At 30.6% G+C, this 19,240-nt stretch overlaps 1 protein-coding gene across 1 annotated transcript in view; it reads right to left on the reverse strand.

Moving 5' to 3' along the window:
• LOC131845613 (prolactin-releasing peptide receptor-like) overlaps positions 1 to 19,024 on the reverse strand; it is a 55,134-nt gene extending 36,110 nt beyond the window's left edge. Inside the window, exon 1 of the mRNA XM_059194690.1 lies at positions 18,692 to 19,024. The gene's annotated coding sequence lies outside the window, so the exon portion shown is untranslated. The remainder of the gene's footprint in view (positions 1 to 18,691) is intronic.
• Positions 19,025 to 19,240: the final 216 nt, after the last annotated feature.

A 19,240-nucleotide genomic window follows, 5' to 3' on the forward strand; every position in this document is an offset into this window, starting at 1 on the left:
GAAACTCAGTACAGCAAGCACCGATTATACTTGCCATTTTTTTAAATATTGGGTATATCAAATACTTAGTCTATTTTTAATTATCTATACAACATCTCGCTTACGCAAGTAGGATACACAGGCACCGTATTCGGAGGTCCGACTCAAAAGGGAATCGAGATTACGACGGCCTGTGCCGAGGTTCGAACCTCTTTTCTTTATTTATTTACTTTCCCCTAGCGGTGCCCTCAGGCTAAAATTTTGAAGTTAGGATCTCCTAACTAGTTAGGAGTTGGCCTTCAGCTGCTCCAATAGCTATTTGCACTCACTCTATCGTTCGGTGAAGCTCTAAAGACACTCTAAGACAGCTAAGAGCATTAGAATAGTTAAAAAAAAATAAGCCACAGACGGCTATTTTTTGGGATTATAATATTAGTATGAATAACGAAAAACTATTATAGCACTGGAATAATAATAAATAAGGTAAATGCCAACTTCATAATTATTCATGAGGTTATGGAAATAATTTATTTGCATCAAATTGTGGAAAGTGTACAACATGGTGAATGACTATTGAAAAATTGCTACACCTGTTCATTTCAAATAAGTAGGAAGAGTACTGTAGTTCGCTTATGAGTAATCGGTACTCCAAGACCTCCCACATTGTATGTCGTTTAAAAAAACTACGCTACAGTTTCATGTGCAAAATATATCAAAGTTCAAAGTCTTGCCAGTAAAGAGCCACGGAACCGTAAAGCGATTTGTTAATTTAACTCACGTGCATAAGTACGTTATGCAATTAAAGTATGGCCAAACTTTCTCCTAACATATCGTGAGTTGAATGCAAATTTAATGCGAGTAAAGCACGTATTCGTAAGTAAAACTTGCTGGTTTAAGGCGGCCTCGAAAGGGGTAACACAAACCGCATGTACACTGTGAATGTTTTCATTAAGAGCAGTGTGGAAGCTGATCTTATTGTATGAGAATAGTAGATATCTTCGGGGTTGCATGGTTGCAGACAAATATAAACACAGACCTACTCTCTGGCTCCAACATTTCGTAGGGATACCTTGAAGTTTATTAGTAGGAGTCTTGCAGTACCCGTTCGTCTCCCCTGAGCCGAACTTATCTCCATGAGAGAATATTTCCAAATAAAAAAAGGGTAGGTATCTTCTGCATAACCCCGTATAATGTATCGCACCTTATACGGGACTAATTTTTAACATTATTTTGTTATAAAGAATTGTTATTTCGAATATACCTATAATAAAAAAAACTGGTACTTTCAAATATTCATGTTAAAGGCATTAAGATCTGTTTAGTCTTCAAATAGTAACATCTTAACATGCAGATAGATATTTTTACATTTTTCTTATTAATGTAAATGGATTAACAATGGAGTATAGATTAATAACAATATTCATACATAGCACTGCTGATGAATTTCAACATCTATCCATATTTACTTATGATATATCAACCAGAAACACAGAGTGGAAATCAATGGCATACAAATAATCGCTACAAATTAAAAGCAACTAGAATTAAATTCAAATCATCTAATACTTAATTGAATTAGTTGTTAAACCTAATTTAGCTCCAGTTCATACTGTTTATAAAGATTAGAACAATGGCAGTGGTTTAACAACGTTAAAGCCTTTCGTGCAACTTAGAAACAAATAAAGGATTGACTACTAATTGCAACATAGCAATACTACAAATGGTTCTAGGAAAACTTTACACCGCTTTCCTACTAAATTACATTACATACATGTACATATAAAACAATGTTTAGAATATGATTTGTATCCATATATTCTTATTTTACTTTTATATACAATAATATTACAACAATATAAAGAACTAACTTTGCACGCGATTTCAATCATATTTATACTTTTATGCATATATAAGATTTTAGCCCATACTGCACTCATGATACAGTTTATATTCATATTAAATTAAATTCAGATCCGCTCAGCTATTTAAACGTGAAAAAGCACACTGACAGACAGAATTTATACGATGCCATTATGAGATGAGATGGAGACAAATTGCGAGGAGCTCTATGATCAAGGAAAACCATGAAGAGAAGTCTCTGATACCATCATGACGGCTAAAGATGAAGAGAAGTTTGTATAATGGTATAAGTATTTGAAATAGGCGATGGTTACCTCTTACCATCTGGTAGAGGTTTATTTTCTTCACATAATTACTTTCGGTCCTGACTGGTCTGACGATGCGAAATATGAACTTCCATATTACGCGGTCCATGTCATTCCTGAAATCTCGAAATGTATTCCTGGTATCCACGGTACGAAGTCTGTCACTTTCTTGTATTCGTTACTGATATTGTAAATCCTATTATTAGCTATTCTATTGGTTTGTACTTTCTGTTTATATGTATTGTGTATGCAGTTGGTTTCGAAATAAATAAATAAATATTCTCTTTACGTTTATAAGAGTTTTTAGACCTGCTTATGAAATTGTATGATAGGTTACAGTTCCTACTGATTTTTTTTCGTTAATCATTCCATCTAATTTACAAACAAAATTAGTATTTTGTTTGTAAATTAGATGTACTACATAGTTGTAGTTAAATTAGTTGGAATGACAAACAAATTAACGTTGTTTGTTATTCCAATTACATAAAAAAACTTAGTTATTTTTTCATCTTCTTCTTTTTTTTACTAATACTAATTTAACTTCAAAATACTAGTATTGTAATATTCATTTCATAAGCAGATCTAAAACTCTATTAATCGTAAACAGCCTAGACAGAATATCCCTAAAGAAAATAAAGTCGATCAAGTTGGCAGCGTACCAATTACCTACTATTTGACTACGCTATGAACAGCAATTTTCCAATTTGTCAAGGCCATTACTTCAGTTATTTATGGCACTTGTACGATCGAATGATTTATTATTACCAGCCAGCGCAGTGCCTTTAGCGTACATTCATATGCATTTTTCAGGACATAATTACATATAAACACGTGCAGACTTGTCTAGAGGTCCTGCAATACTTTATATTAAAAGTGATATTAAGAAATAAACACTATTTCATTAATTTTATTATTTATACAGTTATCTTTATAGGATAGTAAAAGAAAAGCGTATTTTCGATTTTTTTTATTTGTTTATATGTATAAGCAATCAATAAAGAAATATATAGACAGTCTATATATAAATATAGACAGTCTATATATCATTTGAGCGTACTTATCTTAAAAAAACTTAAGTTAGTTGAATGTTATATTAACTAGCGTAGTATAGCAACTCATTGTGTTATGTAATATTAAGTGTTTATATTAATCCCATCAAAAACATAAAGTTATGATCTATTTTATTATTCCATTGTTAATAAAATATCACTCAAACAATAGCATTGTTTATGTTAGAAAGAGAGAGCAAACTTTATCATTAAAAGTAAACTTCATAACCAATATACCGGTTTAATAAAAACTACTCATTCGAAGTTGCTGACACAACTATTCTTTGCTAATGTTAGAAAAAGTGGGCGAATTTTGTTTTGAAAAGTAAAGTTAATAACCACTGTTACATATTTAGAATACTTTTTCACAATTTAAAATATACAGTATACTGACGAAGACATGTCAATATATACAATACCACAAAGTTATAATTTTCCGATTGCAGTCAGGTCAAGCAACTAGTTTCCAATAAAAAATATGTCTGCTGTAATTAATAGTCTGTATTCGATAATCGTCAACCCTACATTCACTTAATCGTTTATCCAATAGAGTTCTCCCTCACGCCCTATAAATTTTACATCAGGAAGGTCAGGTCAATCTAGTGAGGGAAGGGTAGCGGAAATCTAGACTCATGTTATTTACGTCTAGACTTATCGGGGTTCTGCATTATGTAGATACTAATAGAGTCTATATTGTTTAGTATTCTGAAGTTTTTTTTTATTTAAAATATATTTTATTACATTAATTTTATACATTAGCATTTTCTTTGTATGGATGAAGAAGGAAAAAAACACCAGCCTACGCTAACACTCAAAATATTCAAATTATTTTTGAGTATCATGTTGTAAAATTAATCTCCATTCCATAAGCATCTAATAACTTTATCTGAATGAAATTTGAGCATAAAAATATATATATAATTATCCCATCAGATATTACTATATTTATATAGAATAAAAAATTGTAAAAATTGAATTGTTTAAAAATTGAAAAATGCAATTAAAGCTAATGAAGGAAAGTAACGCTTCCCCGAAAAGGACTTTAAAACATTAACACTTGAACCCTTTTTGGTATATTACTTGGCGAAACGAAACAAATGTACTTAAGTAGCTATAAGAGAAAAGAGGTCTGTACAATAAATTATTACAGTCGAAAACTTGATTCAATCTCATTCAGAAGCATAGCCTTGCCCTTATCCCAGTGTTGACGTGGGCAGTACACAACAAATGCAAATAGAAGGGGAAAATCTATGTTTCTGTTTACATGACTGTGGAAGAAAGGAGGATAATGTCTTGGGTTTAATCATGTATTTAGTAATATATTGTAAGTATGCTGCGTAGATTATTTTTTTGTAATTTGTCGGCTTATGTGCCATACATAAGCTGACGGTCCACCTGATGGTTCTTTCGCACAATCTCAGTTTCCTCTGCCTGAGCCCGCAGTTTCACCCCCGTAAAATTTATAGCCTATATGTCATTCTGTTGTATAAGCTACATCACTGCAAAGTTTCATCAAAATCAGTGTAGCACTTTTTGCGCGAAAGAGTAACAAACATCCATCCATACTCACAAACTTTCGTGTTTATAATATTAATAAGATATATTAATATTACCCCTGAGCTATTAATACAATGCGATGGCATCTAGTCCCAAGCTAAGCAGAGCTTGTGTTATGCGTATTGTGACAACTGATATGACAACTTGGATAAATATATTTTTTTAATATTTATACCAAATACCATACGATATAACCAATCATACTTAGGACCATGACATGATAACGTGATGTATATGGTACTGTTTATGTCTATAAATGACGGTTGCTTAATGTCATCGATATATAGGCCGTAAAAATTATACAAGAAACATAATAATGGTTTTAGTTTTTGTCTGAAACATACCAACATAATTATACATTTTACCCTCGAAATTCTCATAATAGTTTGTAACATCAAATAAAGTGTAAGCAACAGTTAGATAACATTTTCTGTACCTACAAAAACTCCGACACAACAGCTAGACACATACTTCCGCGCAATAAAACAGATGACCTGAATTCTTCCACCATCAACTATATACAAAGTCAGAAATAACTGTCTTGAAAATAACCTAGGCACTTTTGAAATAAAGGATTGTTTTAGATGTGAGGCGAGAACTGATTTGATGAATAATTGGTCTATTCGTTAATCGGTATTCGTACTTAGGCGAATAATTCGGTACAAGATTCGATTACAAAATATTATTTATTTATTTATTCTTTTTATAGTGCACTTTTAAGAATTTGGTGAGCTTAATGCCATAATCTTTTTATTTATTTATTTAAAGGCTATTAGTTGCCTATATAATAATAATAATAACCTCAGGACTATTCATACAGTGCCATCTAGACCCAATTTAAGCTAGCTAAAGCTTATGCTATGCGTACTAGATAACTTATAATATAAATAACATATATGTACATATATAAAATAGGCACCGGTTTTATATAAGTAAAATTATGGTCAGTCATATCAAACTTTTATGAAATAAAATAAAACCAATGTAATTCGGTGATAATGAAGTTTTCTATATGTGAAAAAAACATTTTCAGCATGTCATAAGAAAATAAAAAAAAAACAATTCCGGTTTTTGATTTCGTCACCTGTTCCAGTTTCCACCACCACACAGTAAAGAAACTGGGACAGGTGTTTTTATGGCCGGATTTTCCATTATATAGCTTATTAACTACCAGAGCAGTGAAACCAGCTACATTGAAACTACTTCAGACAAAGTTGAAAAATACACTCTCGTATGCCATTATCTGCCTAGAAGCGTTTTACTGTCTGATTAGAAGGTTTTACATCAAATTTACTGATGCCCAATAGAAATCCTAATATAGCCAACTTCTAGTGAAATTTTAATAGTTTTTTTCTGATACTATTAAACAGTATCTAAATATTTAGCAGGTAAAATAAAAATGTTTTTGTAGCCCGCACCGGAGATATGCAGTGTTCTTATGAAGTGGAATTAAAAACATATTGTACTTTTATTGAATCCATGTATTATGTGTTATTATACATGGATTCAATAAAATTATTAATATTATGTTCGGATGTCTTTATAGAGTTAATTTGAAATTTTAATTCTCATAATTATTAACATAAACCCTTTTTAAAAACTTCGCTAATCGAAGAGAAACGTAAAATCATGGCAACCCTACATAACTACTGTAATGTATTCGCCATGGCGTCACGTAATCGGTATTCGATTATTTGGTACAAATTCTACTCGGTACATCTCTAGTTTATTTGTACCATGTCGAATAAACGTTTACCATCATCTCTGTACGCAAAAACAATGGAGAACTGGAGTAAAATATAAATGGTGCTTTGGCTCGCTACCAAAAACTATGAACTTTTATATCGCAACGACCCGCGTACATTGATTTGAATGTTTGAATATTTTAAAAGAAGTACATATACCGATTACTGTTGTGAACTGAAATATTGTTAGTGCATGATATAAATAAATAATCGTAAATAATTTTGATGAAGTAGAGATAGTGAATAAGGACGTTAAATTGCTTAGAGCTTGTGAGCGTTTTGTGGAATAATACCGACAGTGGTAGATTCTGTGCAATATTGTCTGCGAAAGTTCCTTAGTCTCACATATTTCATCCACCAAGCATGTTGCTTTGTAAGCTATGTTTAGTTTGTAGAATAATAGTAGGCAAATTACATGATAAAAGGCAAGATATCTTTGTCCTCCAGGGAGTACAAAGATGTCATGCCTTCACCTCATCATCAAGGGCATCAGGTTATCATGTGATGCTCGTAATAGTACTCATGTGTACGAGCGTCACATGATAACGTGGTATCGTTGATGCTGACTACTACTACATAAAAACGACGGTTAAGACTTACAAAAACTTGGGCAATTAGCTTATTTGCCATTCAATTTATAAAAAAATACTGAGAATAAGTAAAATTAATATTTTTTAAGGAGAATACTGTGTGATAAGAATATTACGTCAAAAAATTGTCATCGTCATTATGTATACTAAAATAGCAAGTAATTTACTATATATTAACGCCAGCAATTAGTTTAATAACATAACTAACATACTATATCACAATTGTATACATAAAATACACACCTGGGTGGTTTGAAAGGTTCCGTCCTCAGTCTAAAGATGGTATGTATATGAAATACATAGACAATACAAACATACTCATGAATATGAATGTTTGTATTGTGCAGTATCGAACCCACAACCATCATATGATTATGTAAAACAGATACTTTCATAAAGCTCCAGAGATATCTGCATATACAGATCAATTATTCAGAATTCATATTCTATTCTGCTAAAATTTGAATTCAATGCATCATCACGAATATGCAAATAGAAGGTAAATTTATAAAAATTCTGTATTGAATTTTACTACTAGGTACAAGGAAGAGGTTACTTGTTTTGACAATATTTATAAACAGTAATAATAATAATAATAATAATAAATTTATTTGCAATAGATTTTGGGTACATACATATATGATGTTATACAAAAACATGGCCCTTGCAAAATCTGCTTATATCAAGCGTACAAATTTTTAGTTAATTAAATTATCAATTGTTTATATAATTATTAATTATTGTATGTAGTTATATGTCAATTTGTATATAAATCTAAATGTCATGAGGAACAATTTATTATTTTAATATTCCAAAAACTCTTTAATTGAGTAAAAACACTTGGAAACTAACCATTCATGCAGTTTTCTTTTAAATAATATTCCAGAGAGGGTTCTTATATCGTCAGGAAGCTTATTAAATATTTGTATCGCCATACAAAATGGACTCTTTTTTGTTATGGATAGTTTTATTGCAGGTACTTTTATTTTACTTGTATGGCTGTCGCGTACTGATTTATTCATCGTTGTCTGTTTTAGAGGAAAATATTCTGGTTGTTCTTTAACGAATATGCATAATTGTTTAATATATAAACATGCTAATGTAAGCAGTTTATTTTTTTTAAATACCGGGCGACAAGATTCTAGTACATCCGTACCAAAAACTGATCTTATACATTTTTTTTGTGACTTAAACACTTTATCAATAAAAGTACAGTTTCCCCATATAATTAAGCCGTATTGTATTACTGACGCCACATGTGCATGATAAGCCAATAGTGCACTCTCGGTAGAGGATATCTCACGGAGGCGCCGAAGAGCGTAAACAAACCTACTGAGTTTATCGCAAACTGACTTCACTTGTAATTTCCAACTACAGTTTTCATCAATTATTATACCAAGAAATTTTGTCGATTCTACCGTCTCTATTTTTTGGTCATTGTAACTAATATTAAAATTTAATTTATTACAATGATAAGTACCAAATTGTATGATTTTAGTTTTGCCAACATTTATTTTTAAATTATTCAATTTCATCCAGTCTATAATATTTTTAATCGTCAAATTTATTTCATGTTGCATGTCAAGTATGTTATTATTATTAATTTTATGATTACCTTTTATTACAATTGTTGTGTCATCAGCAAATAGTATTGACTCATGTTTTGTAAAAAAAGGTAGGTCGTTTATATACAAGTTAAACAGTAATGGACCGAGTATAGTACCTTGCGGAACACCACAGCTGTTTAGTATATAACAAAGTTACCGTTTTTGTAGGTCGTTTATATACAAGTTAAACAGTAATGGACCGAGTATAGTACCTTGCGGAACACCACAGCTGTTTAGTATATAACAATGTTACCGTTTTTGTTTGGCCGTTTTCCTGCCTAGTATTTCTAAACAACGCAACGAGATTTAATAGAGTTTTCACTATTAAATCGATAAATATCTTATAAAAAGTTTATAATATACATACATACATACATATAGATATACGAGACCGCGGGAATGGGATTGTTAGTAATGTGCATTAATGAATACATTGCTATTAATACCATAGTATTTATAGCAATGGGTTTCGGTCTGTTCTCCTGGAAACCATTACGATCCTGGTGAATTTGACACCATCGGCTAACTGACCTGAAGCCGCTTATTATAACCATTGTTGCCCCGCCAGCGTAAATCGTTAACGCAGACGGATGCACCATTCCATTATCATCCCTTATAAGTTATTCTACACCGAACACGCGCGGTACCGAAGTAGTTACTATTTTTCTACAATATATGATTATGAAAGAATTTCTCAAATTAGTGCTGTATGCAACAGTGTACTCTTAATAAAATCCGCTGTCTCTGTATAAAATTAATGTACTCGTAAATATAAAAAGATAAATTTAAATAAAGATAGTAAATAAAGTTCTATGTAACTTTTTTATTTTCTAAATGTAGAAATATTTCTACAAAATTCTTTTAATTTCTTACACAACTTAGGAACAAGCAATGGAAATGTACATTACAATTTTAGGTATTTTTGTCTATTTAATGTAGGTAAAAAATAAAGACGAAATAGTACAGTTTTCTTTATTTTTGCATTCCCCACGATATCAAATACAACATAGCAAATGTAATTGAATTCCATGTTTTTATTTTTGAAACAGATTTTCTTTTGCATGTTACGGTAACATTGCGTCGAGACAGACAGTATTATTGTCTTGGTTTCGAGAACACATAAGGGACGAAATGCTATTGCTTAGGAGTGTATACCAACAAACCAAATATCTTTTGTTAACATAATTTCAAAATTATGGTTTGTTTGTTTTTATAGTATACGTATATTATATTATACTAGCTGTATACAACGACTAAATTTAAAAAAATATATTGTTCACTTAAATAATAGGTTTTATTTTGAAATCACCAGGAAATTGTTTAAGAATAGAATACAATAGAATAGAATAGAAAATCATTTATTCAAATAAACTTAATTTAAGCACTTTTGAATAGTCAACATTTTTTTAAATCTACCGCTTATTTGGAAAGCTGTCTCATCACAAGAAGAATAAGCAAGAAACTTGTGTTGCTCTTTTAAACAATCCTTCCAGTTCACACATTTTTTTAGTTTAAGAAACAGTAAGTAAATTTTCAAAACATATAATCAAAATTTTTAATTCACATTGTGTATAATTTAACTGGGCAAATCGATAATAGACTCTCTATTTTATAACAATCAAAAATTTATTTATTCACATTAAATATCGTTAGGTCATTTGTCAAAATAAATAATTATTATTTTGTTATTATAAATAAAACATATTTACTGCTGTTTGAAACAACTTTATTTAATTTGCTACAGTAACTTAAATTAAAAATAGTATGTAAAACTCCCCCGCCGCTATTTAACTCGCCCCTAACTATTTTTTATGTAACTATATTTTAGTTTGGACATCTACGAATAGTTGAAAGCTTTATATAAATATACAATTCAAGTTTTAATTTAAAAGTTGATTTAAATATGTATATTTATTCATTGTATAAAATTTTGCTGATTTTCTCTGTTTATTTATTTGGAATAACAATAAAAATGGCGGTCCACATAACAGTCAGCTGGAACCGTCGCCTATATACACGAAGCACTACGAACACGTTATCATGTGATACCCATGATACTACTTGTACGTTGCCATTTGATCTCTCACCTTACTCTTTTCATAAAACAGAATTTAATTTATAAATTATTAATAATGATTTAAATAATAATTCACAATATCAAACTTCTAAGTACATTGCCGCGTTGTGCATTAACACATCACTCAATCAGTCAAAACGAATCACTTTATAAGTACTACACTCTATATGATACAAGTACAGTACTTGTAAATCACGTGATTTTCAGACGAGTGGGTAGCTATAGTCTCAGATATCCGGTAACAAATTATTATCTTCATTATTTTGTTTTGCTGTACTGCGTTCAGTAGGATTACCAACAAAAGATCAATTGTATTCACATACAATTGATACAATGTAAATAATAACTAAGTACTCAAAGAATACAAAACACAGATGTAGAAAACTTGACAAAAACTTACCAGTTATTCTCATGTCTGTCTGTATATACTTCGGAATTGTTAATCCCACTAGGCCCTCAAAGCTTCCCACTCACGTCTGAATACTATTTCAGGCCCGGCCTCAGGCCCACTGGAACCGTCAATATAATTTATTTAAAGCAAAATAGAAAAGTGCTTGTATTTCTAAGTTGACATACGAAAATTTGATGCCGGATTGTTTTTTATTAATTTATTTATTAACAATTATTGTAACTGCCTAATCAGACTGATATTTTTAATTCTCAATTTGTATTTAAATTTATAGTTCTTTTACAGTACATTTTGTACAATGGTTTTTCCTAATATATATTTCCGTATTCCAAGTCTTTTTCTATAGTTTTCTTTTTACCTATGCACATATAAAACAAAACTACAAGAACAATGTCTATTATATTTATTAGTTTAAATACTATTAACATAATTAATAAGAAGTAAACCGTAAATCTAAACCTAAACCTAGGATCATGAGCGACAAACACGTACATAAACATTTATTATCTGTCATAATAACAGTTTATTGTTATTATACAGAAATATATAGAGATTGTAATACTATCACTGTGACAAGGTACTAGCAATTGATTATGTAATTTGTTTTTCTTTATTTTTTATTTTGTTTTATTTACTTTATACTTGTAGAAGATAATCTTTAGATTTTACTTTTATTGCGTAAGCGTCCACTAATACCTAAATAAAAGTAAAGTTAAACCTGTCTCTATATTTAAAGCTGTGTTGATGGATATTTAACTTTATCGTCCACTTTAACTATTACGTCCTCTTCGAGTTGAGACCTGCCAAGAAAATTCTTAACTCGTACTTTTTATAATAACTAACATATCCAACATGCAAATAGTATCCAGACTTTCATATCTATATTATAAATGCCAAAGTGTATTTGTCTGTCTGGTTGTTATATTTTCAAGACTAAACGACTGAACAGATCTTAATGAAAGGTATAAATATAGATTGTATCTTGATGTGCATCGATACATACTTACATACATTTACTTTAAAATAATTAAAAAGAGGTGAAATATGGAATAAAGGCTACAAACGAAGTTACGGGTTAACTAGTTTAATACAAAGAAAATAATTACCTTTTTTTGAATTTGTTATGTATGTGACGTGGAACATGAGTGAAACGGCAGCTGGCTAGTAATACACTGATTTATTGCATGAACGTTGTATGCGTGAACGCAGTCACCTAAATCCATATCTATTACATACCTATAGTTACCTAAAAAAATATTCCAGTTTAGCAAACGAAATCGACGGCAATAGCTTGTATTAAAATACCATCCACGTCAACAAGTCACGCAGCATGTCTAGCTAAACCTATAACAAACAAACGTTATTTGGATCCAACCTGTCTGATAACATATCTCGGGATCATTGGATTAGAAGACTAGTGCTATCACCTCTGGTAGGTGCGCGATTTCTCTCGAAGTTTACTGGATTTATGACTATGATTTTCACCGCTTGAAAGAGCGCCGACCTATCAGATAAGAAACCAGACTGTCTACTCTTATGTGCTCTTCCTATGTTGTTTTTTTTTATGTTTGTTACCGCGACGAGGACATTTACAAGTAACTATATCTATCCATAAAAAAAAGTTTTATTATTTTTATATATCTACTCAGTTTAGTTCAGTAATGGTATACATAGATACTAATGTGAAAAAGTCAATCTATTTGGTACATTTTCTGAACGCATAATAATAAAAAGACAGATTAAGACATAGATAGGAATTATTTCAAGAATGTAAATGGGCGATCTTTAATAAAAAAACATTGATAGAGAACTTTCAATGTTTTTTTATTAAATTAGAATATTAGATGTTACTTAGAAAAGTAACATCTAATATTCTAATAACAATAATATCCTTGGACAATTCACACAGCGTCATCTAGTTCCAAGCTAAGCAGATCTGGTATTACATTTTTTTTTCGTAATTACACATAAAAGTCGATTAGAATTTTTGTAAAGTGCATGCTTTTGCTGTATTACCTATTTAGCAAGTCCGTGGTCCTTTCGTGTACTTTTTGCTTGTTACTTATCATCAGGCGGCCTGCTAGTTTGTTTGTCATTCCAGTTTCTTTTCATGAAATTATCAACACAATGAAGAAGATTTATGAAAATCTCATTTATTAGTAAAAAAATGTTTGTTATCATGCTTCAGAGGCTGGTGTAGTTACCGATGTAATACTCGCAATCTGATATCTGCATATCCACTTATCTTTTTATCTCATAGTAATATTATGCATTCGTGTTGGAATGCGTTATCGATAAAAATATCATCTAATATCATCCAAAACAACGTTCATTATTCTTTTATACGCAATACATTAAAGCGTTACAAAGAAGGAAAATAAACAAAGACTGAGGAAAGAGTTGGCATCTTGTTTTATGAGCGATTTTAAGATAAAAAATATTATTTGATGAGTAATCACTTCGCTTCTGTTGGATTCAAAACAAACTGTAGTTATCTTCAACAATTTATTATGTTTATTAATTCTTTATTGCACCAGAACTGTTTACAGGAAGCGAGGTCGACTTTCTACAAAGTACGCGTGGGGGCCTCTATCTCAACTATATCTGCTGCCAAGCTGCTGGTTTTTAAAGTAGTTTTGGTTGAGGAGTAAGGAGAAGTGGCTGTGACATTATACGATATTAAGGCATGCTAATATATACTCTATACTCTATGATTAGGATCAATTAATATGTAATTGGTCTTAATCATAGAGTAGAGATTGCAAAATATCATGAAAGCACCCCTACTACCCTAGGAAGGGATCTTAAATTTCGTGGCATTACATTTCAACTTTACAAGTTTTAAATATTAAAATATGAACAGCTGTGACTGTGCGACTTATGGATACCCCCTAAGGAGCATCATGGGCGTCACATAATAACGTGTATAATAATAACGTGTATACATACATATGTCAAGCCTCTGACCAATAAATCGATTCAGTGGTACAGACACACCTAATATCACGTTCTTGTTATTGACACTGAATCCGTTATTCGAGAAGCGACAACAAACTAATTCACCGTAGAGGTTACCAGGCCTCTTTTATAGCACCCCAATTGACTATGAGATCATTAAAGTTCTGCTGGGGTAAAATGTCAACAACGCGCCAGAGGAAACGCTATACACTTATATATTATGTTATTTACGTATGGGATTTATATAGAGGAGATTGTTTAATTAACCGACTTCAAAAATAAACTGGAATGTCCGGTTGGATACATTGTATCTTCACGTCTTTCATTGATTCCTTTCAGTCGTTCGTCCCGAAAAGGTAACAAAAGCTTACCTTTTGTAAAGGTACCTTTGCATTTATAGACAATTGTTACGTGACCTCGTCTTTTTCTATTTCAGATAACAAATATTCTATGGCGATCTGTTTAATATATTCATATAAATTTTAATTAGGATTCATTCAGATGTATAGGTACAAAAAGTAATTATCGAAAGTTCAGTTGGGGCAAACGTTCTCGGGGTCGATCGCCAACGCGATGGACTGGCCCTATTAAAAAGACTATACAGCAATCCATAGTACAATGTTACAATATTACATAATATTTTTTTATGTTTAGCACGTCAACGACAGTTTAGATATAAAATCCTTACTGTTTTGTATCTAAGATTACTTAGGGATGATGTACGGTGTACCCTTTCCCCTTTTGCCTATCAGCTGTCAGTTTAATATTCACGCCTTTCTTAAAAACATCATTTTTCATGCTCCATCAGCTTTCTTTGGTGATATTTTGTTACATAAAAACGATAATGTTAGTTGTTTTATGTACAAAATCTGTTTTTATGTAATCTTCTATGAATTTGTTACACTATATTATATGTAATTTAACATATATATGTAATATTACTATTGTTGCTGGCAGCTTGTCTATCATTCTTTTTATAAACTTTATATTTTTATATCTATATATTTATACGTCACTTTTGACTATTATATATTGTTTTGTTACTTCTTGCTGTGAGCCCTTTTGGGAAGAATACAAATTTTTACTAATATTTGATTTTTATTAAAATAGTAGTTGTGTTCCCGCTCCAGTAACAACTATGCACAAGAATAGTGTTATGACTGTATTTTATTATGTGTTTTTTATATAACTGGAATAACGTGCATACGGCCCACTTGATGGAATGTGATAACAGCAGAATTACGGACATAACGCTAACTTACTGACACTGACACTTGATGCCGATCATGCGTTGCCATTCCAGAGCACTAAGATGTCATGACTCTTATTCTGTAATTTCACTATCTGATTTCGCTCTTTGACAGAAACTTAGCTTCCAAGCAAGCTGCTTGGCGGCTGAAGTAGTTCTTTTTTAAAGTAAGTTGAAAGATGTACTCACGCAGACGATTTTAACAGTCTATCTTGGTACTTGGGTTAGGATACAACTAGTACAATGCGGGATGACTATGTTATGTAAAGCAGTAACCATAGTCTATATAGTAAGTTTTGTATATATTAACATACTTTATGAGAGTGAAAGAATTTCTCAAATCGGTTAGGTGGTTTCTGAGTTATCTTTCCTTAGAACGCAATTCGGGTTCCTCTCTCTCTATAACATTAATATGATCTTATTATTACACTAAAGATCCGCAAAACTTTGTATGTATCATATACCGTCATTTTCTTTGTTTTTGTAACATTTTGCATACAAGATATTACATATAATTACAATAAATAAATTTTCAAAATCGTATCAATAGTACCGGATATTATCCCAAACATTCAAAATCGCAAATTTTACACTTCTTTCTAATATTGGTGTAAATTGAAGTGATTAATGGCAATTAAAATATATAAAACGTAAGGTTGCACTTTGCGTTGCACACTACTTGTAGCAATTATCTACGTAAGACATACTCGTAATGAGATCCAATTTAGATTCTGCAATCTGAAATCTATAGTTATATTATTGATGTTTCACTGTTAATATTTAATTTTAATTAACAACGTATTCTGACTTTGTCTTTACTATGTACATTAATTTGTACAACCTAAAATAAATTTTTAAGCTTTTATTCTATATATAAAACGTATGGTTTTACTACGGGTTTATTACCCGCTTCAATCCCAAAGGTATGAGATCTTTTTCTGACCGATACTAAAGAAAATTGACATGTCAACATATATGTTTGAATAACTCTGGTGATTGAAACATCGACAACTAAACATATTAATTGGATAGCGAGAATTGGTTGGCTCCATATGGCACGCGAAGTGTGGGCATGTCAATACTTGTGTTCACCATAAAACCGTCAGTTGACTGCACCTCTGACTACCCCATCTAACATAATTAGTTATAAAGCTATATTATTTTAACAAAGCCAAAGAATCTAAAGAAGCCATCGTTTGTAAGCGACTTAATAATTAATGCTTATGTGATTGAGCACTATCTACTATAATTTACCGATTTACCCAACTGAAAAAAAAATACTGTCCACTATTGAGCACAAATGGTCCCCTATAAGGTTCTAATGTTCTAATTTTCTAGAAGCTATTACCGCATTACTCGATAGCTTGCTATAATGTTTTTTGCATTTCTTTTTTTTCCCTAGAGTTTCTGCTTAATTGTTATGGATGAAAAAGAAAATATTCTTAATTCGTATTATTACAGAAAATATAACAGCTACCAAATACATAAATAATATTTTCAATTGTAACCGACTACAAAAGGAAACGAAGAGTATTTTTTTTAGAATTCCTTTAACTCTGGCCTCTGACTGGCACTATATATTTTGAACAAATTAAATTTTTGTTATCAAGGTTCTGTTTGTGGATTAATTTTTCATTGTTCGTATTGTTAAGAATTTTTAGTATATGTTTATTGTGCGTTTTTTGCTAGTCATTGCCAAACACCATAAACCTCCAATAATCACTCTAGCACCTCAACAAAGTGCTGCTGATGTATGCTTTTACTAAATAATAATAATAACCTTCCTGACAAAATAATTCGCTATCTAGACCCAAGTTAAGCAGAACTTATGGTTACTTGACAACTAATGCAAATAATTAAAAGCGTTTTTTTTGTAATTCTATCGTAAAAGTTTCAGTGTATGGACAATAACAGCGTAACGTTTAAAAATATATATATACATAGATTGATAATAAACGTCTAAACCAATACAAACAATCATACTCATGAAAACAAATGTTTGAATCATGAGAGGAATCGTACCAGCTACCATCGGAAGTGTAGCCGTGTATGCAAATTATGTTCTTTACATCTATATTCGTGACATATTAAATTTTTTGTTTATTCAAGTTTTTCTTTAAAATATTTGTAAGAATTTAATTAATTGCCGATACTTCCTTCCTGTAGTTTCCAACTTCAGTTGACCACTGAGTGGGCTATCTTGTAATATTATCAAATTAGCTACACTTCAAAACTTTTGTCATTAATTTAGTAATTACCTAAAGTTATTCGGATGGTGCGGCTTAAAATTTATTCAGTTTCAAGTTTCAATTATTTCCTACGGAGATAAATTACAGGACAGTCTGTTTGTGCCTGATAATAGAAAAAACTTTCTTGTAGGCTTTGAATTATAATATTAAGTTATACCGTAATCTAGATCTTAGATAACAGTTCTTAAATAATACTAATACTTGTATCCTTTTACCAGTAATCGGCCAGTGGTCAAAATTCGACCACAATAAAAACTTAAAAGATCATTGAACCAGCAAAAACAACTAAATAAAGTATATATACCTACGTGTGTGTATCAAATACATGATAGTATATGCAATGTTTATTTATTGATTAAAGGTATTTTTTATTATAATAAAAATATACATATTAAAACTCTTCCATCCACGCAATTTTCATTAAAAGGGATGTAAAGTTATTGCTCACGTATTAATATATGGATTTACTACGTGTATTTTCTGCAACATATTACTCAGTAATAAATAAAATTAATTATTATATTATTATTATATTTATATTAATATAAATAATTAAATGTTCTATTTTAATATAAATAATTAATTTAATTAAAATATTTCACCGGATAATATAAGCTTTCGCCGTGGCCTATTTGATTTGCCACAAAACCAAGGATGTAAAATCTATCCTATAAACACCAAAAGCCGTATAAATTTCAACATTACGTTAATTATGTGCTGATAATATAGATAATTTAATAAACGAGCTTAGAAAAAAGGAATTGATATCGTTAAATGTAAATTACGCACGCTCTACGGCGTTACTCGCTATTAAAATTTAATGAGCTAAATAAACACGAAATAGACATCATCTCAATCTTACGGAGTTAATGATACGCGATCTTTATACTCATCTATTTTATTATGTATAAGTTCAATGTACATTTAAACCTCTATAAAATCTTATAACAATATATCTTATTAATTATTATTAATGTTCAAAGTTATAGTCATATATTACATCGAAACAATTCGTAGTTTTATTTTTAATTTGTTTTGTAATAAAGAGTATACTAACCTTTTCACTCCAAAAGTTTTTCTTGAAGTCACTAGCACTTTCAGTGATTTATAAATAAATATAAAATATATGAAACCAATTTAATAATTAATTAATCGAACTGTATATTTATATTATTAATTAATATAATTAAAACACCATTTTAATAAAAATGTCAGAAAGAAGTTTTTATGTTCTTTTTTCAAATAAAACTATGACTGCCCAATACTAAATTTGAACAGATTTTTATTCGAAAATAATGGATTATGAAGAGGCAAAGAACAACTACTTGTTCGGCCAAGTTTCTACTTTATCGTATGCTATCGACTGTAACGAGACCACCGTGCGAGTGGAACGCTGGCTCTATGCAGACTGAACGGTCGGCAGTAACGCCATGGCTGTAATCTATTCTTTTGAAAATCACCCCTGAAACAAAAAAGAGCCTGTATCTGATATTTATAAAAATTACTGTAATATTCTCTACGATTTTGTATATATTTGATTTAGTTTTGTATGTTATTTTAAATAGGATTGAGTATTTTTTTACATATATGTATAATATCTTAGGGA

This window comes from Achroia grisella, unplaced genomic scaffold, assembly GCF_030625045.1.
Source record: "Achroia grisella isolate CSIRO2021 unplaced genomic scaffold, CSIRO_AGI_Agris_v1 utg478, whole genome shotgun sequence".
Lineage (NCBI taxonomy): Eukaryota > Metazoa > Arthropoda > Insecta > Lepidoptera > Pyralidae > Achroia > Achroia grisella.